At 33.4% G+C, this 22,913-nt stretch overlaps 1 protein-coding gene across 2 annotated transcripts in view; it reads right to left on the bottom strand.

Moving 5' to 3' along the window:
* LOC143913984 (lachesin-like) overlaps positions 1-22,913 on the bottom strand; it is a 235,761-nt gene that overhangs the window by 142,853 nt on the left and 69,995 nt on the right. The window lies entirely within an intron of this gene.

Genomic DNA, 22,913 nt, shown 5'->3' with positions numbered 1-22,913 from the left:
AACGCAATACTGCCAGAGCGTATGGTTTATAAATAATTCTCTCAGGGATTGGATAAATGGATACGGTGAGTCTCGTATATAATATCCCCGGTTTTATAAATAAGTGTAGCTTAATGTTAGTGAAATCTATAATAAAATATATTTATGCCACCGTTATTTTTGCCAAAAGTCAATATGCTGTAAACAACGTTAATGCTGTACTTATACAAGCCGAATAAAAAACGTTTGTCATTTTTGACATTTAATTTAATATTCAAAAATATTTTTTGTCTCACATTTAACGCCACTTATTTGTAGACGCCTAAAAAATAAATTTCTTTGCCTAACTTAACTTAATGTAATTACAGTACTTAAAATTGACATTTATGGTTATAAATTTTCCATATAAGAATAGATTATTCGAAAGTGATAAGAAATTTGATATATAGTTAGCATTTGTAGATATATAAATATACATACATACATATACTCTTACAAACCCATTTTTTATTTTATTTCATTCAGAATATTAACACTTGCTTTAACAGATCGCTCCAAAGCGACGATTGCACTTATACAGATACAATACAATCAATAAAGATATGTACATAAGTATTTTTTATACAATGCGAATTCATACACACATCCACAGTGACATTTATGAAGAAATTTTTGCAGCATTTTGAAATTAAATTGGCGAACCCCAACTTGAGATTAGCAAGAGAGATAGTAAAAGAGAAGCCAATTTTACAGGAACCGTTTCAATGACAATCAGAAAATTCTGATAAGAAACGATCGATCTAGAGTCACAAACCAAGGTCTGGTCAACAGCGGGACTCTAGTCAGACTCGAACCCGTGACAACTTTGCTCAAAAGTATAATATTCTAACCATTTGTCCACGCCGGCTGTTTTTAATATATTTTACTAATGTTTTTACATACATACATATATACGAAATTTTACACACATTATCTGACGACAATACTAGACTCTTACCAAAAAAAGCTTTCGTACAAAGTGGTCACGGGCTTAATCCCACCGGTTGCTGCTGGCCAGACTTTGGATATATGACTTCAGGTCAATCATTTCCTTCAGATTTTGTCAATTCATATCATTTTCATTGAAACAGTTCAACAAATTGGCAACCTTTACCCATTTCTCGCAAATTTCAAGCTTCCAGTATCTCAAAATTCGCTGATTTGTATAAAATGCTGCAAGTTTGACTATAGATGTTTCTGTGGATGTTAATTGATATTTGTATATGCCTTGTATTATACTTACAATACTTAAAATGTACAATGTTTAAGCATATATGTCGTACATATTTAATGTAAAAGTATATGGGTACAAACCTGTGAAAATAAATAAATGTAACTAATATGTTTGGCCACAATGGCGCATTGGATTAGTCTGAAATGCCACTGCGGTATAATAAATACAAAAAATGTATGTATTGAACAAACAGTATGTATTATATTAACATATGTATGTACTTCAACATATCTAAATTATCTAAAAAAATCGAGCTTTGCTAGGTATGTACATACATATATATATATATATATATATATATATATATAGAATTGATTAGGGAGAGAGTGATTTATATGCAACCTACATAATGATTGGACTTACTTTGGATTTATTTATTTAACATATGTACTTTGGGGAAGCGGCAAAGCCGATAGACCCAAGGGGTTTGATTTATACATATATGTAAATTAAATGAGAAAAAAGTAAAATACATTCAAAATGACAATATTAAAATAAAAATAAGAGAAAAAAATAAACAAGATACAGAATTAAGATATTGGGAAAGAAGAATTACAGAAATCCTTTTATGTAGTTTAAGAAATATATCAAGTTTATTCTTAAAAATATTAAGGTTATCAGAAATTACAATATTATTGGGAAGACTATTCCAAACTGAAACCACTCTGTTTGAAAAGAAGGAATCTGTGATCAATTTATTAGATTTTTCTTTTTGGCATCTAAGGGAGTGTTTTCGTTGAATGTAATAATATTGGACATATGACATTTATAATGATTATTTAGTATTTTAAAGACATATTTTTCTTATTCTTATTCTTAGACTTATTCTTCTCGTCTCCAGTGTAGATTGGGAGATTCATTATTTTCAATATTTCGTTATAATAAAGTGCATTAGGAATCTTTGTAATTCTCCTTTGTACTCTTTTGATACATATAACATATTTTTTAAAATGAGGATTCCATATGCTAAAAGCGTAGTTTAGTTAAGATCTGATAAAATTTTTGTATTTCATAATATAATTAAAGTTAAGAAAATATACACGTTTTATGACATATAAAAATTAAAAAAATATAAGGTTATAGATATTATTATTTCTATGACATGTAAAAAAAACTTAATCCGATTCAGTTAGCGCTTTGGGAGATAATTGAATTCAAAAACTTAAAAAAAAGAGGACACCTATAAGGGGAGGTACCATTTCGGGTCAACTTAAACATTTGAAAAAAATTTACTTCGTGTCTATAATAATTTCAGTAACCGATACTAAGTTTTGGTTCGATAGGACTAACGGTGTTCAAAAAATCCCCAAAATACACAGACACACACACACACATTTTTTCTAGATCATGAAAACTAATTATTAAAATTGAGTTGGATCTTTCAGGCAAGATTCGATAAGTTCCGAATCTTGCCTTATTAAACTCGCCAGAAAGACCCAACTCAATTTTAATAAGTACCATTTTAATAATTGCATCTGTGCACATCGAAAGGTTACTCGTCATCTGATGTGCAATCTATCATTCGAGTAAACGAGAATTACGTTTAAAGCTACCGTTCTGTTAATCTGTCGTTCGTTTATCTGGCGATTTTAGAGCGGATGCACCAAACCCCCTGACATCTATGGTCAGATATTACGAACACCGTATAAATACGTTTAATAACATTTTTCATTTTTTACATTCAATAAACAACCACACAGACTTCTATGGTGAGAAATCAGGCGAAACCTGATTTATAACAATAACTCAATGTTTGCAACAGAAAATTGGGAAGGAAAAGCCAATTTTACAGGAATTGTTTCATGAAAATCAGAAAAATTGGCAAATTCTGATAAGAAACGATCAACCTCGACAAACCAAGGTCTGGCCAACAACGACTCTAGTGGGAATCGAACCCGTGACATAATGCATGAAAGAATTCAACACTCACCACTAGACCACACTGCTGTTATTTATTTATTTAACATACTTGGAGGCTATACATATGTGTGTAGAATCTGTATTATTATAATGTAATTCAGATACATTCCAATTGAGAACGTTAATCGTTGATGATGCGACAGAACGAGCACACCCTGTCTAATCATCACGACGATAACGATTCTCGCTTCAAAGTCAAAGTGTCGCCGTGTTCAATTTCCACAACGAATGGCTCAATTTACATCCCGGAATTCGGGCAGAGACATGTTTTGAATTAATTCCACCTTGGTTAATGCGGGGGTGTTTCGGTCAAAACGGGAAAAATTTCCAAAAATAAGCGAATCGATGTTTGCCGATTCGCTTATTGGATTTTGTGCGCGTATGAGTAACGTTTTGCGGGACTAGGACAAATTGAAGATAAAGTTGGGCGTTTAGGCCGTAATCATTTCACATGACCCAATCATCGGGCCTTATGAGATCCTGCGCGTGTTCTCTCCGTCAAGTGTGCGGAATCAATTTACTTTTCTGAAGAACCCCGGGTTTTCTGCGACCTAAAATAATGTCTGCCCATTTTCCCTCCCTTTCCTTCATATTCGCACAAAATCAATTTATAAACATATACATACATATATGAAGTGTGTGCGCTTGTGAATAAAAATATGTACGTGTATTTATTTTGTATTAATCTGGAGATCGCGTATATTTGAAAAGCAGAAAAATATTGACGAATTCTAAGCAAAATCTTATCAACGACGAATATAAATGAAAAAATTTCACTTGGAGTTAAACCCTCCCTCGCCGAAGCGCCCCAATTTTTGCGTTTTTCGTAATAACTATGTGGTGTTCAAAGCTATACACCCTATATTTCTTGTATTCCTAGAATGAACTACAAAAAAATTATTCTAATTGATTTTGAATAATTTAGAAAAGGGGTACATTGTAAAAAAATACATTTATACATTTCCACGTTCCAAAGTATGATTTATAGGCGGTAGCGATAAGTCATGTTTTTGACTGTTCGCTTGCATATTCTTGTTGATCGATGAATCAATGAGAGAGGAAGAGACATCTATATTTTCGTTGCTTTTGGCGCGTGGCTATTGAGTAATGCAGTCGCCTGTTGGTCTTACCTATGTGCGTTTGCATGTTGATGCTTGTCGTTATTTTTTAATACAAAACTAGTCAAAAACATGCTATAGTACCAAAACTTTTTTATGTTAATGTATAAAATGATTAATAAGATATATATTGAACCCATTTGTATTGAGAAAAGCTGTATTTTGATTAAAACATACTGGGGTCTTGCATATGTGCGTTTGTATGTTGATGCTTTTCGTTATTTTTTAATAAAAAAATAGTCGAAAACATTCTATAGGACTAAAACTTTATATGTAATTGTATAAAATGATAAATAATATATACATATATTGAAACCATTACTATTGAGAAAAGCTGTATTTTGATTAAAAAATACTGGGGTCTTACTCGACCCCGGTTCGGGATACTCGTTCGATCTCGACGCTCTGTCCTTCAAAGGTTTAGCAAATTTTTTTTATTTTTTATTTACATATTATTGATATAAAATTTATAGTATAATACAATAAGAAGAGATAGGAAATATTAAAAAAAAGCTCGATAAACTTTGTGGGAGAAAATATGATCAAGAGTAAAGTACCATTTCCGGCTGGTGGATGTTTATCAAATTTATTATGTTACTTGACCTAAAGTTGAAACTTTTAGATATTAAACTTTAGTTCAATGCATTATACGGTTTCAGAAAAAGATATGAAAAATCTAGAAGCTCGAGAATATAGACACTTAAAATTTTTTTATTTCTAAAATTTATCATACCTATTACATATTTGTTAGAAAGATAAATCAAATCAATAATTGACAGGCTTAGGTGCTAAAAAATATAAAAATTACATACATAGGTATTAATTCCAGTCTACTAAAAGTAAATAAATATCAAGAAAATAAAAAGAATGAAATATTGTTTTAAACAAAATACTATGTACTTCTTGTATACAAATTTTGACCAAAACATTATCAGCTTTAAGTTAGTACATAAAGAATACAAATATAAAGTTTCAGCTTGATACGTTCAGGGGTGTGGACAGAATAGTGGCCATAACATTTTTGACCTTTCCACCAACCGTGTTCAAAAAATCCCCAAAATACACTGAAACATTTTTTCTAGATCATTAAAAGTGATCAGTGATCGATTCTGAGTTCGAATCTGTCAAAATCTCGAGTTCGAATTTTTGCATGATCACAAAACTTCATCTATTGTTACTACGTATGTACATAGATAAAGTAAAAAGGTAAACGTTAATTGGACTTGATGTGGCATATTCGCATTCAATGTTCAAGTTTGCATCCATATGTCATCACTGGCAAAACTAATTGATAGAAGATCTTTTTCTTCAGGCAGGATGGAATTTTTCATTTGAAAACAACATTCATTTATCAAAATGCACTCCATCCTAATAACATACGTCTTTTTATTTCTTCTTCTTTACTACCGGACAGTTTATTTATATAAATATAAATAAAGTAAATCAATCCTAAGGAATATTGCAGTCAGTGAATTTCTCACGATACCCTTTCTATTTCGAACAAATTATCGATATCATGTATAAAGATAATGTAAAAATACGCATGGCTTAGGTAAAAACTAAATTAGGAGAGGTACACGAGTACCGAAACACCGCTACTTCTTTTATTTATTTTTGTATATTTTTTTTGCCTCGCAAAATCCCCCTATCCAGTTTGCGTCTTTACGGCCAGTGTCGGTGATGAGTTTTTGTTTGCTGAGCTAAGCTTTCATAAAAAGTTGATAGGGGAAGTTGGATCCAGTTTGAATGAAGTGAACATCCAAAATAACCAACAGGGGTGCTTTGTGCCAAGAAAAGCAGCCAACGTTGGCTCGCCTTCAACCTTCGGGATTTTTATACCGAGCCGAGGCAGAAAATTAACTTAAAAAGATGAAACGTTCATACTTTTCACTATTATGCTTTATATTTCTTTTGTTGATCCTCTTTTTTCCCTTCGTTTTGTTTGTCTGTTTGTTCGTCGTGCCGCAATACGCCAGAAACGCTAATTAAATATTATCACAAATATTCCATTCGAGTGCCATTTTTACTCTATCTATAAACGAAGTATCAATATAGTGTCGTGATTGTGAAAAAAAATCAACCTGGATATTTTTATACTGATTTGGAATCGCTTTGAAGTCTATTCATACTAGCACAGTACGTAACGGCAACTGCACGTTAAGTATTATTTGGTACATTTTATATGGACACATTCATGTGTAACGTGGCGTAGACGTAGCAGCAAGTACTATCACGCGCCGGCAACATCTATTCATACGATACGGCAGTACATGTCACCATAACATATTGTTGCGTAGTATGGGTTCAGACTCCAAATGAAAGGCCAAAGTCACTTCACAGTATTTATTTAACGATTCAGTAGGTCCACACGTAACCACCGCTCACTTCAGAATAATCGATCTACCGTGTGTGCCTCTAGGCGTATGTATTGTCTAGGCAAGTAGGTCTTGCCGTTCTGTTAGAACCCCAGTGTATTCTCTGTTAGGGCACTTACTGAGTCTCATTAGCCTAATACGGGATCTCTATTGTTCACCGACGAATGCACTTCGACAGCGGATAATCTCTCCCATATTCCCACGTTACAGTATCATGACAAACCGGTTTTCTTTGGCCGCTATGAAAATATTCACACATGACGTGACGTCGCAATAGCGAGTGGACGCGTACTGTTGAAAGTGCGCATGCGCATATGAATATTTTTGGAAACAACATATTGTACAATATTGAAAATATTCCATATAATTTATATATAAGCAGATTTTGCCTTGCACTCTGCCAAAACTTGTTCTCAGCCAAAAATGTGCCAAAACGTGCGTTACTGTATACATAGTATGAATAGAAACTGTCGTTTACTGTTGCCGTCAGCTGCTGGATAGTATGAATAGACCTTTAATGGTTTCTTGAAAATATAATAACTTATTTTGAGGGGTTATTTGAAAAATTTTAATCCTATATTGAAAATTTGTATTGGTGAATTACATAAATGCTAATCGTTGCAATTTTTTTTCATAATTTTAAATAGACTTCTTGTATTTTCCCTTAAAAGTTAATTTTATTTTTTTTATCTTCTTAACCACTTAATGGATTGATCCGAATCTTTATACGGAACTTTAATTTGTGAATGTTAAGGGTTTTTTTATATTTTCCTCAAAAGCCGTTTCGTATCTATACATAAGTTAATTAACTAAGATTAAGTATTGTATTAAATTAGATAAAATCCGTTAAGTGAAAGTAGCTGTTTACTCTTGTCATATTTTTCTTCTATTACTATTTTTTGACTTTTTATATATTATAATATTAATGTCAATATTATATAAACAAATAAAATTTTGTACTAAAAATATAATGTTTTTGCTACATTTCCAAACCATGTGACTTCGAATGAACACAATCGCCAAAAATTGTACAACTTTTCCGAATGGACTAAATTGTAATGCCATTAACGACGTTCAAAATGTAAATTTTGAGCAAATTTAAATTAACTCCCCGCAAAACTTAATGAAACATTCACACGAGAAAGTTATTCGTACTTTGAAAAGTCTACGGCCATATTTTACATGAAATGTTTGCCACTTTACGACATTTAAATTGTATCAAATTATACTTTAAGCATTGACTTTATATTATAAACATACGGATTCAAAATTTCTACAGGAATAATATACCTTCATTGAGGCAATTGTTACTAAATCGACCTTTGAATTATTCAAAAGTTGTTATTTAAAATATATACATACTCGTATCACGTATGTATGGCATGTTTGTAACAACTTGTAAATTATGGATCGAGCTAAAATCAGCCTAGTTTTGCCACTAAATAATTCTACAAATTGCCTTAGCTTACAGTGAACTTGAATTTAATTGTATAAAATAGGCCTGGTAAAAAGATTTCATTGAAACATACATATTCAATTCTGCGATTAAATAAAATTTAGTATTACATATAAATGTAATAATATGAATAATGAATGTTTCGAATTTCGCCTTCAGATTAAAATAAATCTCTATATACGTATGTAGGTTAAATAAATGTATTTCAAATTGAAGACTGGGTCAACAAAATATTAATATTATAAATTTATTTAACATTTATAATATAATTCGCATTTATATCTTTACATACGTACTTACGCGGCCCAAGCCTCTTAGTAATTTTTCTCTTAGTAATATTTAATTACATAAGTTTAAGCCGGCATCATAATTTTGATTGAAATCCCAATCATTGAAATATTTTTGATTCAATCAATCCTAATCATGAAATTCCACACATTTTATATATTTATAGTTTATATTCACGTACATTTGTTATTGAAATATTGCTTAAGTTGCCTTTTTATTTTATTTTATAATTATCTTTTATATTTTACTACATTAGGTTTTTTATAAACATTTATTTTTTTCTGATTTTCATTGAAACGGTTCCTGTAAAAATTGGCATCTCCTTTTATATCTCTTTTGCTAATTTCAAATTATTCAGCGTCTTGAGGTTCGCCAATTTGATAACAAAATGATGCAAAAATTTCTTCATAGACGTCACTGTGGATGTTTGTATGAATTCGTAATGAATAAAAATACTTTTGTATATAATATATTGATTGAATTAATTGTATCTGTATAAGTGCACGCGTCGCTTTGGAGCGATCTGTAAAGGCGAGTGTTCATGTTCTATTAAATAAAAAAAATAATTAAAATCTTAATCACCAGCAGCATATATCAGTGGTTACATTGTAATAATTTAAATTCTGTGGTCATAGGTTCAATCACTTGGTTTGAGCTGCTGGCCAGACCTGGAATATATGACTCCAAGGTCGATCATTTTGCTGATTTCATTTGTGATTTGTGACTTAAGGTCGATTATATACATTTATTTTTTATATATTGGCTTAATTGGACAGCATCCCCTTTGTTGAAAAGCCACCGCACGCCACTGCCGCATACGTACATAATCACACATATCGCGTCCGTTTTTATATACATTGTATATTGTAGCATATGCTAAAAGGAGCCGCCGTTATAATTGGTTTTCGAAGATTATCTCCAGGCTTAAGTGCTGTCGGCTAACAATGGAGACCCCCGAATAGACTAAGTGGTCGGTAACGGAATTCGGTCGCTTCTCGCTAGAATTCACAGAACTGACAGCGCGAGACCGTGGGACTGCATATCTGGTACGTGACTATAACAATAGGTAAACAAACGCGTAGAGGAAGATGCAGTGAGCGACCTGCCTTTTATTAGCAGGTACTTAGGCCATATGAAGACATTCTGGACAGAGCACTGATGGTGCGTGGATCTCCTTAATCACCCAATAAATGCTGTGAAGCGACTTTGGCCTTTTATTTGGATCCTCCACCCACCCCTGTGCAACAATATTAAACAAAATAAATACACGAAAACAAGGCGCACAGCCAATAAGATTGAAGTGGCCCACGTGAATTAAAACCTTTGACCAATTAGAGGAACGTATCATCATTCTGACCAATGCGTGCATTTTAAACATCCGCTATAAGAATGTGGCGTGCGATTGTGTCAAGGAGTCGCGAAAAAGTGGGGTAGCGGGGAAGTGGAGGAGTGTAGAACGTCTGACATGAGCTCCTGATATTGAGCGCGGAGCGACGTCAGGCCGAGGAACGGGTGACGTCAGCGTCAGATGCACAGAACGGGAGCGTACACACATATAAACATCCACGAGGATACACACAAACACACGTTCATTCATTATTTTGAACGGGTGAACGGGATGGATCAATGAGCGTGTAATGCGCGCACTCAACTTTGACCAATTAGAGGAATGTATAATCATTCTGACCAATGAGTGCATTTTAAACATCCGCTATAGGGATGTGGCGTGCGATTGTGTCCAGGAGGTGCGTGAATTCCCTAAGAGGGCTGGACACACAGCGCCTTGTCCATACAAACGTATTACACTTCTCCCTTCCTCAATTATGGCACTAGAGAAATTATTTTTTATATGCTATGGATATTCACAATTGAAATGCATCTGTCGTTTTATTTTTTTGATTAGTTATTTTTTATAGGAGCTAGGAGCCGCCAAACATCTATAAAATCGCCTCTTTTTTACACCCACGAAAAGAGTCCAGCGTGCTTATTAAACGGTTGATTTTTAAAAAAATACGCGCATAGTTGCACAGAAAATATCTTTCTCATACCGATGATGAAATTTTTTTAAAAAGTGGTCCAGTTTTGGAGGAGAAAATAGGAGAATACGAAACCTCGATTTTGTCGATTTAAAATACGTATTATCTGGTCGAAGCGCAACTGTCGCATTCACTCAATATAAATATTGATATATATTGTCTCATTCACTCAATATATACATTCACTCAATATATAAATTAAGATTTCAGGTGTACAGCCCTCTTAATCACCCAATAAATACTGTGAAGCGACTTTAGCCATTTATTTGGATCCTACTACCAACCCTACGCAACAATATTATATTCCATTTTTAATTCACTCATATAATATGTATATTAATTTACAGTACGTATACACTTATATCAATATGCGCCGATCCTCCACACGTTTTGATCACGCATTTAAATATAAAATGCCCCGTATAAATATTCAATCTGACACGGCAGCATTTTCCCGACGATCGTCGACCGCATTACGTCATTCACGAACACAATAAAAAAAAGGGAAAATAGTCATAATGTCGAGACAGAAAGTAAGGGACGACTCCGGCGCCATTAAGACAAGTCAGTCGCGAAGCAGCGGTTTCAGAAGGGGCGAACGACACAAAAAAACGAGGAAAAAGGGACGGAAAAGTGGAAAACTGTTCGCACACATAGACGAGAGGGTATCTTACGAGTCCGCGAGGCAAAAGGCGAAGTAATGAACCGTAATGAGTGGTATTACCCGACGGTTGTATGGGAACGTCCCGACGTAACGTCGTTACGCCACCTGCGCTTCGGCACGGCCACCTCAGGACCGCAGCATCCTCCCCCAACCCACCCCCCGACTCCGGGCTAAGTGTATACTGAATAATTCAAGTGCACCCCTGAAAAAGAATACACCTGGCCGGGGCCAGTAGGTGGGCTCCGACGCGCACTTTGCATAACGGATATTTCATCAAAATAAAGCGCCTCGCTTGATGACTCGGCACGAATACACCACTGCTGTACTTTCACGCTCCATATACGTATATATGTACGTATCCACCTTTTGCACACATATATATGTATATGTATGTATGTACTTTTGTCTATACGAGTCGTACGCTACGTATTGTCCGCCGCGACGACTAAATCTTGCATGCTTATGAAGCTTACAAAGCCGACGATTTGGTTGAAATTTTTATTCGGGATTGTGATGTGTCGTCACAATTTGTATATGAGATTTTTTTTATTATTTTTAAATGCTTTTTATTATTACGAAATTATGTTCACAATACATCTTATATCTATTTTAATAGCTACTGATCTACTGATCATTTTATATTTTACAATTTAATTTAATTTGGTAAGTAATCATAGTATTATATTATTCTAATGTTAATCTACAGCATAATAGGAAAAAGAGCTCAAAAACCTATTTACAATCCTTATAATACATCTAATACATAATATTAATTAAAGACTCTCTAAAGTCGATGACCTAAAGCAGATTGTGTTTAGGTAATCTGTGTACATATATAACTAAAGGGTATAGACATTTTGTTGTAATCACCGAGACTCTTCACAAGTGTGTTAGTATGGTTATTAGTGATTCTGTCATATAATCTACTGGTTAGTTTGTTAGTAATGTCTGTAACAGACGGAAGATTATATATGGCATGCAGTTTTTTCAAGTTAGTATATATGGGTGTATTATAAATTATTTTTATGGATTTATTTTGTATTACTTGGAGCTTGGAAAGATTAGTATTCGAGGCGTTATTCCATACAGGTGAAGCATAGGCTTTTATTCGGGATTGTGATGTGTCGTCCCAATTTGTATATGAAATTATGTACAGAATTATATTTGGTTCAAAAATCCTCTTTCTCTATCAATTGGTTTTTACAAACCTCTTCTTACTTTCACTTACGATCACTAGTCAAAAAAATTTTGGGCTCTTAGACGAGCGTTTTCATACTTGCCATTTTGCTCGATCAATATAAAGGTCTGACCGCACTGTGCGTCAAACGAACGATCCGACCCTTCACAACAGTGTGCGACAATTTTAAGTAAACCGCACTTGAACGACAGCGATGTGACATTACGCAATAAATTATGTCAATCATTCGTTCGGTACCTCGGAGCAAGATGGACGAAACAGACGCTATTATAGTATATTTGATATGCGAGGAAGAAGAATAATCGAGAAAAACCAAAAGATTATGGCTACATGCTATTTCAAAGTCACGATATGAAGAAGGAGAATAATTGTCGCAAGGCAACTCCCACTCAACGACACTTGCGTCACGTCACAAATGACACCTTGCGTCAAAGTTGGTCGGAATGTCAACTTTGACGCACGGTGGCGTTCTACGTCATGCGACTGTCACGCATTGTGTGATGTCTCATACAATTTCATACAAACAATATTTGGTCGCGTACTGTTGTGAAGTGTCGGATCGTTCGGCTGTCGCATAGTGCGGTCAGACCTGAAGTGGAAATGACGTCCACCATTACGATAGTGAAAACAAATCGTAATAGACACGTTTGAAAATATTTCTTCTTGAAGTCTATCGTCCGAATTGATCGTTCAGACTTTTCGTCCAGTTTGTTCGTTTTAGCCTCTTCTTACTTTATATACCTTTTCACCGCCGTCTCGTTATCAGATTTTAATTGTTTAAACGCCTATAACTTTTTTCTTTTTCACTCTATATTTAATATTTTTACTTTTAATTCTCATTTCTTTGTCAACCCTAAGACAAACTTTTGTAATATTTGAGGCTATGTACATATGTACATCTGTCAACTCTGAAGAAACGTATTCTATGATTATAACTAAAAAAAAAACCGTATTGTCCAAAAAGACCATCGTATTTGATGATATATGTAATTAAGTATAACCAATTATATGTAAACCTGTATGAAGCAATTTGATTAGCATCTGTTATTTCGGCGAATCTGTCGGCACATCAAATGACAGATATAAACGTCATTCAACTTTTGGCCGAAACATCACGATATTTAACATTCATTTTAACAATCATTATATGTATAACCTACGAGTGAAGTAAAAATATATAAGAGAGCTTATAATGCAAATCTTATAAAATATAGAGTGAAAAAAGAAAAAGTAATGGGCGTTTAAACAATTAAAATCTAACATAGCGAGAGGGTGACGAAAAGGGAAAAAACGAATATGGAGTATTTTCAAACGTGTCGATTACGATTATATTTACCATCGTAATGGTGGTTTGATTTTCACATATATTGATGACCAAACAGAGCAAAATGACAAAGTTTGAAAACGATCGGATAAGAACCCAAATTTCGTCAGACGAAAAAATCGAAAGCAAGCCAAGAAGAGACTAGTAATAAAAAAATGGACGGTTCACATTTAAGTAGTATTTGAAATGAAATCTGAGTAGTATTTGTAGTATTTGAAATGAAATGAATAATGTCCTTGACATTAATACCTAAAAGTCAAGTATCCTACTTTAAAACACTTGCCGCACGGTGATGAATAGCCAGCACTTTTTTTACTACTGCAAATATGCTGAATATTTTATATATTTAACATATTTTGCCACAGTGACATTACAGAATACTCTAACGCGTCACTGTGACCAGACATTTAAGCATAATATAAATACGTTATATAAGAATACAGATATACATATAAGCATGATACAAATATTATATGTAAGAATAAGCGAGACATTTATGTTATAGATAGTAGATCATTTTTTTGAAATCATATTCAAATAGTGGTGACAAATTGGGTAGGATGGTTTTTGCCAATTTGATTGAGGAACCGCTTCAACAATGAAATCATACAAATTGGCATACTCTGATAGGAAACGATCGGCTTGGGGTACTAAATATCCTAGTCTGAGCAGCAGCATTGAGATTATACTCAGAATAAACTATTTTCAATACCGGTCAGCTCACGGGATTGAATCCGGCCAACTTTCGGTGCTTAGTATCAATGCAAACACCGAGCCACGCAGCTGGATATTATATGTATTCCTCATCAAAACCTTTATGATTCGTATAATATTTGAAACTAGCTAAAATTTACTCGGGTGGCTTCAACTTCAACTATGTCTATGATCTAAGTTAGCATCATAAGTTTAAAACTTAATTTTCATAGCTGACAAAAACATCCATTATTTTTATACAAATTTTCGGTATTCCAAAATCAAATTGAATATATCATATATGATCTTAAAATCATTGATAAAGTTGAGACTAATATTGTTTTTGAAAACTATCTGTATGCATATCATGAATACCCGTTATTGACTATCGTTAAAAGAACAAGAAATTGTTGTAGAAAAATATGATAATAACATGAATAAGAAAAAACGGATATTTTTCGAATAACGAGATACCTGTTTTGAATTTTTAGTATTCAGATCAGTTGCAGATTATATGTATATACAAAGAGATAGACAGCAAAGAATTGTTTGTATATTCGAATTCATTGTATAGAAATGGTTCAACTTTCACAATAGACCACTGTCTATATGCAAGCTTTGAATGCACATAACTTACAAATGACATTCTATTACAATGATCTTTTAATAATACCAAATACGTTCCTAGAATCTGAATTACACATACATATATCATTGGGAATCAATAGGAAAGTCATAATTCTACAACGTTCGGATATATTGAGGTGTTCAGGGCTCAAGCTGTAACATACATATGTACATATATGTTTGTATATATGTACATGTGTACAAATATATAGAGTTAATTCTATGAAATGAACCGACGAAGTAGGTAAACGGATATAATTATAGGTATTTGTCAGGTTTGTACAAATGTGCCACGTTTATGTTTGTTCGTCGTTCGCAAACACATTACAAATAGTCAACATTTGAGTTTCGATGTTTCGTTACCGTATTATTTACACATCGCGGAACGTTTCATTTATTTACTCATTTATAGTTTGGCCTATAAAAGCAAGTCACCGCTAATACCGTTTATTATCGGGTAAAAAAATATGTTTTGCATACATAATTACTAATTAGCATTTGAAATTAGCAAATCTGTGGACTTTCAGAGTACACATTAAAACAAACATGATAAAACTGCACTTCCATTCTGAAAAAATTGAAAGCAAATATTGACACGTATTTGATATACGTTTTTTTGTAAAGAAAAAACGGTCGTAAAACTGAAATTCTGTGAAAAAGTCATTAGAGTGACCTTCACTTTGCTGAAAAACATTGATTTTTTTTGGTATTCCGATGATACAAGTCTTGTTGTCTATTTTTGCCGTGTTTTATTTTATGAAGTTAAATGTAATATTCTTTGTATGTTAATGTTTAATACATAAACGGATGTAGAATAAACAAAATACATTTTACATTTTATAAACATGAGCCATTATATTCGAAAGTGGAGGTAGTCCAATTTTCAGTTCCAAAAACACTATTTCCGTTTGACTTAATTCACAAATTGTTATTACTTCTTTCAATTCGATATGTTTAGAATCTCGGAAAAGCAGAATAAACGTATTACAGGCCACCAATATTTTTAAATATTATTAAATTCAAAACTTTAATTAAATTTTTTGCAAGATATTTCTCAAAACGAAGAACAACTTATGCCACGTTCAATTATAACGGCTCATATATGTATGTATGTATACACCAAAAAGGCCTAACAGGCAAGCCCCAATGTGCCTTGCTCGCCAATTATTAACATCGATAAGTAATTTATAGAGCAATTCTAGAACATCATTTTTGAGGTATTTTATATATCAGAAAATTTGAGATACTGAAAACTGGAGTTTTATAATGAACGTGGTTAATAAGACAAGGTTTTCAATAGATTGGAACCGTTTCAAAGAAATCAAAAAATGTCAATTTTCTCTGATTTCATTGTTGAAACGGTTCCTCAATCAAAATTGACAAAAATTGTCCTACCCCAGATAAATGTTATATTAATAGAAGTATCTATAGGCGTCATATTGTTGTCAAGTGGCGATTGTCCACAGAAAATCCTAAATAATTTTAGCATTAGTCGTATTTGATGCTTGGTGCTCGACGTATGTCCGATAAAAAGTTTTCAGCGATTTGTATAATGAGTTGTAATCGTAAGTGAAACGTAAAAGAGGTTTGTAATAAAAATGATGTGCTGTTTATAATTAGCTAGGAAGGCGCATTGGGCTTTATCTGAAAGGCATTCCTGGTATAAAATGTAATAAAATACACAGCCAAGTTTTTAGCTTCATTTAGGAATGAAAAATACGTTTCACACATTAGAACTTGATAGGATAGCCATAGTTTTCGAAAGCTTAGTAGTTTCAAGCATGTCAATGTATAAACTACACCTATACATATCTGTACATATGTTTATACATACATACATATATATACGAGTATAGTGAGTGCTTCTCGCTTATCTTGATTATTTCGTCGATACATCCCGTATTCACGGCAGGCCGCGCTAAAGCTCACCTTATTTAATGAAAGCTCGCTGAGTCAGGCTGTCAGGCCCAAGGTAGGCGGAAGGCCACCGGTAGGAAATAGGGCGAGGAATGGGAGAGCGGGGATAGAGAGGTGGAGAGGGGGAGGACCCCTTAGAAAAGCTGGAAAACTGGAAGGGGAAAACCTGGGGGATGGAGCGAGGGGGAAAGCGCAAAGGATGCCGGGAGAGCGGGAAAGCTTCGTGCGTGCGATGGAAAATCAATGAGCCGTGTTCGGGACGACGACATATTTCTATATAGCGAAATATTTTATACGTGCTAGTTTACGTGTATATTTTTGCATAAATAGTGTGCACGTGCGTGCGTGTGTGTGTGTGTGTGTGTGTGTGTGTGTGCTCTTCCCTTTTTTATGCACGCTCGAATTTTTTAAGATTTTTTTACGGCCACTCGCAGTGATCGAATTTCGAATTACGATCTTGAGGATTTTCGAAAGTGCACTGTTGAATACTCTTTTGCCAAGGTTATACTTAAAAAAACTTTTTTTTTCGGGGTATTTTTTTTTTAAATATTACTATAAATCAGGGGGCCCAAACATTTTTATCCTATTTGTAGGAGATTTTTGAACGTGTGGGGTTGGCGAGCTTGCAAAGTGCAGAGCGTGTATGGGCATCGTTAGGTGATTATATTTTTAATTTATTGTATTTTACATAGATATATGGCCAGCAGTATGGCTTAATGGTAGTGTGTATGTTTAGCACCAAGTGATCAGTGGGTTCGATCCGCCATACTGCTGGTTAGATTTGGGAGTATTTGTGACTCCAAATCGATCGTTTCTTATCAGATTTTGCCAATTTTATCTGATCACTGATGAAACGGTTCCTCGAAATTGGCAAAAATCATCTTTCCTGTTGTCACAAATCTTCTGTATTTATTGTGTGTATAATTTGTAAAAATTATGTACAAAATTTAAATCCATATATGTCTCAATGGATTGATTCTGTAATTAATTAATTAATTTTTATTTCGTGTTCTTAGGCTTCTGAAAATACAGTGATTTGAAGCTTCAACGAATTTTGTATTGGAATAATTGATAAGAAATTTAAAATCAATGTAAAAAAATATTAAAAAAACTAAATAAAATTAAATGAAAACTAATTCAGGGAGGGAATGAATGCGATTATTACATATTTTTCCGGAATTAGCACCAATTATCTGTTTTTCAACTGTTAGTTTCAAGTTTAATTTCATGTTCTTTTGGTTTTTATATTTCATTGGGGTTTTGCCCGTGTAATATTTCGACGTATGAATGATTAATTATTAATTAATAACAGAAATTGAGACAATATTTGAGTTTAAAGTTTAAATTAAATTTTGAAAAGCTATCAATATCTTTTAATAGAACGACTTCATTAACAACTTAACTAAGCCAAATTTTAAGTAATTGCCCTTGCGGACACTATATATAATATTTCAATTATTTAATTTATTTGAACAAATATGCAAAATATTACATAGACTTAACTACACGCAAAAGTTTATTTTATTGAAGTTTAATAAAAATAAAATTCCATACTAATTAACTTGATAATTTCCATACTAATTAACTTGATTATTTCCATACTAATTAACTTGGTTATTTCCATACTAATACTAATTAACTAAAAAAACTAATTTAAAAATATAAATAGTAAATTGCAACCTAATGCTGTGCCGGTTGATCATCCAACAGGTGATTTTGAAAAGGAATCGCAAAATAATTGCAAGACATTCCCTACTTTTTTATTATTTGATATTGCTATTGTTTTCTTATGATTACGTATAAATGTATTTTTTGTCTGTGTATATATATGTACATATGTACATATTTACATATGTATGTATGTATACATTTTTATTTTTCTCATCTCTGTATTATTTCGACCATTTTGGCGCATTAGGGACATCTTGTAATGCCACAATGGTCCTAAATTTGTAAAATTAAATAAATAAATATCACATTTTTAGCCCAATTTAAATGTTAATTCGAACTTCAAACTAAGCCGAATACATAAAAGATTAATAAAAAAATATTTATACTCCTAAACCTCTCAACCGATTACGATGGAACTTTCAAAGATTTGTTGTATGCATGTCCGGGAAGCTTACAGTGAAAAAAAAAACGGGAAAAAACCTCTTTATAATATTATTCGTAATATTATTAAGAGTATTAATACGTAAAATCGTATTAATACGATTTTACCGACACGAAATTTGAAGCCCCATTGTGTAGTCAAGGAAGTGTGTCCATTGGTAACCACGTTACCAGTTGGTTTATGACGACACGGCTTTTAAGAGACGTTATTTGAGCTCCAACCATGACTTGAAACGGGAACGGAAATTGCATGCCTTATTCTGACATTGCAACACATGCCGGGTTCAGCTAGGAAATAAAAAATAAAAAACATGTTTCAGTTCCACGTGTATTGCATTTGTACAACGTCATACTTAATCTAATCACATTTGGCGACCCAGTTGTGAATCAAAAGCGGTGCTATAGAGCCTCGGCAATCACCTTCGGAAAAATCCACGGAATGATAATAAGAAATTCGATGGAAAATCAATGATCGTTTCACCGTTATAAGGCAGCCGTTCGGAGCGCACTTAATTTTCTTTTTATACCGAGTCCTCTCATATTATTATAGCTACCTGCCGCGTTCACTTCAGCCCCGTGTAGCACAAATGGCAAAAGACAAGTTATTAAGAGGAGCCATAATGGGAGGGGGAGGGGTGGGGGAATAAGGTATAAGACACGGGAAGGGAGAAGATAGGAGGCGAGATAAATACCGATCGCGAGCGAAGAACACCTGATTAAGCCGCTCGTAAAGGTGTATGGGAACACATCAGACCTATGGGATTATCGACTTTGACTCTGGCACATTCAGCGAAAGCTCCCCGAAAGAACTACCAGGCAAAAGCAGGATCGTCGTCAACTTTGCTTTCAGCGAAAATCGGTCTGCTCAAACAACTTGTCGTGTTATGCGGCTCACGCACGACACACGAAACACACCTGTATGTACCTGTATATATGTACATATGTACGTATACACAGCCTTGTGCCGATTCATCAAAACTAACAATATGGTGATTTTCCGGGCGATTACTGAGGCCGACCGGAAACGAAAAGTGGCGGTCCTCTACGTGTCGGTGGAAAGCGGAAAGGGAAAAAAAGCAATTTTGGAAAACTCGAACGACGAGACCTTTTTATTAGCCGCGACGACGCTGGCGAACTTTTATTGTTGCTATATTTTCGCGCATTTCAAACGTAAAAATATCAAAAAGGCCTATAAAATAAAGGAAACCTTCCGAACGGCGAGAATATACTGGGGATGTTATGTGGCTTGTGAGCAAACTGCGATTGAATTTACATATTATGTAGGCGTATGTCGATTGACGCCGTGTAAATGTTTAGTATCGGTTTTCATACATATGTACGAATCGTCGTGCGACCAATAAAGTAAAATGTTAAAATTATTTATTTTTAAAATTTAATACACAAATGTAAGCTAATGAAGTAAATGTAAATCTATTCTATCTATATGTATATATTATATGTACATATATATATATATATATATATATATATATATATATATATATATATATATATATATATATATATATATATATATATATATATTTATATAAATTAATGTCTGTGTGTGTCTCGAATACGCTTCTAAGCCACTGAACCGATTGTGATGGAAATTTCAGGATTGGTTGTATGCATGTTCGGGAAGATTACTGCGAAAAAAAAACGGGAAAAACGGGAATGAGTGTTATTGTAACGCTACAATTTCAAATGTTTTCGCGTCGCGATCAACGTGTTCGCTGCCTGCGTTTTTCCAACAATTGGGAACGGAAAAGAGAACGGAAACGGGAACGGGAATTGCATGCATTATTGTGGCATTGCGACGCATGCCGGGTTCAGTTAGTATATATATATAAACGAATAATATATATAAATATATATATATATATATATATATATATATATATATATATATATATATATATATATATATATATATATATATATATATATATATATATATAAATGAATGTCCGTCTGTCTGTCTCGAATAGGCTCCTAAGCCACTGAATGGATATATATATATAATATATATATATATATATATATATATATATATATATATATATATATATATATATATATATATATATATATATATATATATATATATATATATATATATATATATATATATATATATATATAAATGAATGTCCGTCTGTCTGTCTCGAATAGGCTCCTAAGCCACTGAATGGATTACGACGGAACTTTCAGGATTTGTTGTATGCATGTCCGGGAAGATTACTGTGAAAAAGCCTTTTAATAATAATATTCGTAATTACTATTTTACTGACGCGAAAGTAAAGCTATCCTCCCGCCTTCAACGCATCACGCCGCGAGTGTGACAATAATCGCGCCACGCCTACCTCGCACTCGAATGTACTGACCATTCAGGGCTGTACCACAAACACACAGCGGATGGCTCACGTCAACAAATATATCTATACCTATATATAAAATTGAATGTCTGTGGAACGGGAACGGGAATTGCACGCGTTATTGTGGCATTGCAACGCATGCCGGGTTCAAATAGTATATGTATATAAAATTGAATGTCTGTTTGTCTGTCTCGTAGAGGCTCCTAAACCACTCAACCGATTACGCTGGAACTTTCAGCATTTGTTGTATGCCTGTCCGGGAAGATTATTGTGAAAAATAAACGGGAACAAACCTAGTAATAATATTCGTAATTACGATTTTACCAACGCGAAAGTTTGAAGCGCCATTGTGTAGTCAAGGAAATGTGTTTGTTGGTAATCACGCTACCAGTTGGTTTATGACGACACCGCTTTGAAGAGACGTTATTTGAGCTGCAACCATACTTGAAACGGGAACGGGAATTGCATTGCAACGCATGCCGGGTTCAGCTAGTATTAAATAAAATTCAATATTTATTGAAAATTGAACATACTTATTGTAGAACCAGCACGGTGGAATAGAACATATTATGCTTTCGAGCCGATTTTTTACGGTTCGATTCCCACTAGTAGCTGTTGACCAGACCTTGGTTTGTGACTTCAGGTTGATCGTTTGAAACGTTTCCTGTGAATTGGCATCTCCTTTCCAATCCCTCTTACAAATATGAAGTTATTGAGCGATCTGAGGTTCGTCAATTTCTATAATAAAATTCCACAAAAATATCTCTATAGATGTCACTGTGGATGATGTTTGTGTGAATTTGCATTGTATAAAATGCTTGTATTAATTGTATTGTTACATTGTGTCTGTATTAGTACACTCGTCGCCTTAGAGCGATATGTAAAGGCATACAACAAATTCTGAAAGTTCAAACGTAATCGGTTCAGTGGTTTAGGAGCCTTTACGGTACACACAGACAGAAATTCAATTTCATATATATAAGATGTACATAAAATTTCTGAAAATATAGAGTTTTTTACTCAAATTTATATCAATATATAGTATTTTAGAAAATTAGATATGTATCTATGTATGTTTATCAATGACAGCCTTGCGTAGAATTAAATAGTTTACTTTGCATGACTGAACACGTTTTATACAACTTAAATGAAAATCCATATCAAGGACCACTAACCCTATTAAAAAACAAATTTAATTTATCCCAACTACTTAGTAAGGACTAATTCGACCTTTGGTAACGCATTCATGTGTAAATAATTTAACGAAATGTAAAGGTACCTGTTTTGTAAGCTTTCAACGAATTCGGCTCATACCTGTAACAAAAAAGATAAACATAATTAGTATAAATGATTTTTTTATACTTTATTGTGTAAGATGTTGCAAAATTAATTGTAAACAAGATATTCAACAGATTCTTTTATAAACATTTCGATATAATTACAATACAATTATTCCAAATAAGATAACAAACATCACCCTTAAAGTATCAACCTTTGTTCTGCTAATATTCTGTTATAATATAATACATAGTATTTACATTTGTAATACACACAG

The sequence above is a fragment of the Arctopsyche grandis genome, chromosome 7 (assembly GCF_051622035.1).
Source record: "Arctopsyche grandis isolate Sample6627 chromosome 7, ASM5162203v2, whole genome shotgun sequence".
Taxonomy (NCBI): domain Eukaryota; kingdom Metazoa; phylum Arthropoda; class Insecta; order Trichoptera; family Hydropsychidae; genus Arctopsyche; species Arctopsyche grandis.
This window is presented reverse-complemented; position numbering and strand designations above follow the sequence as displayed.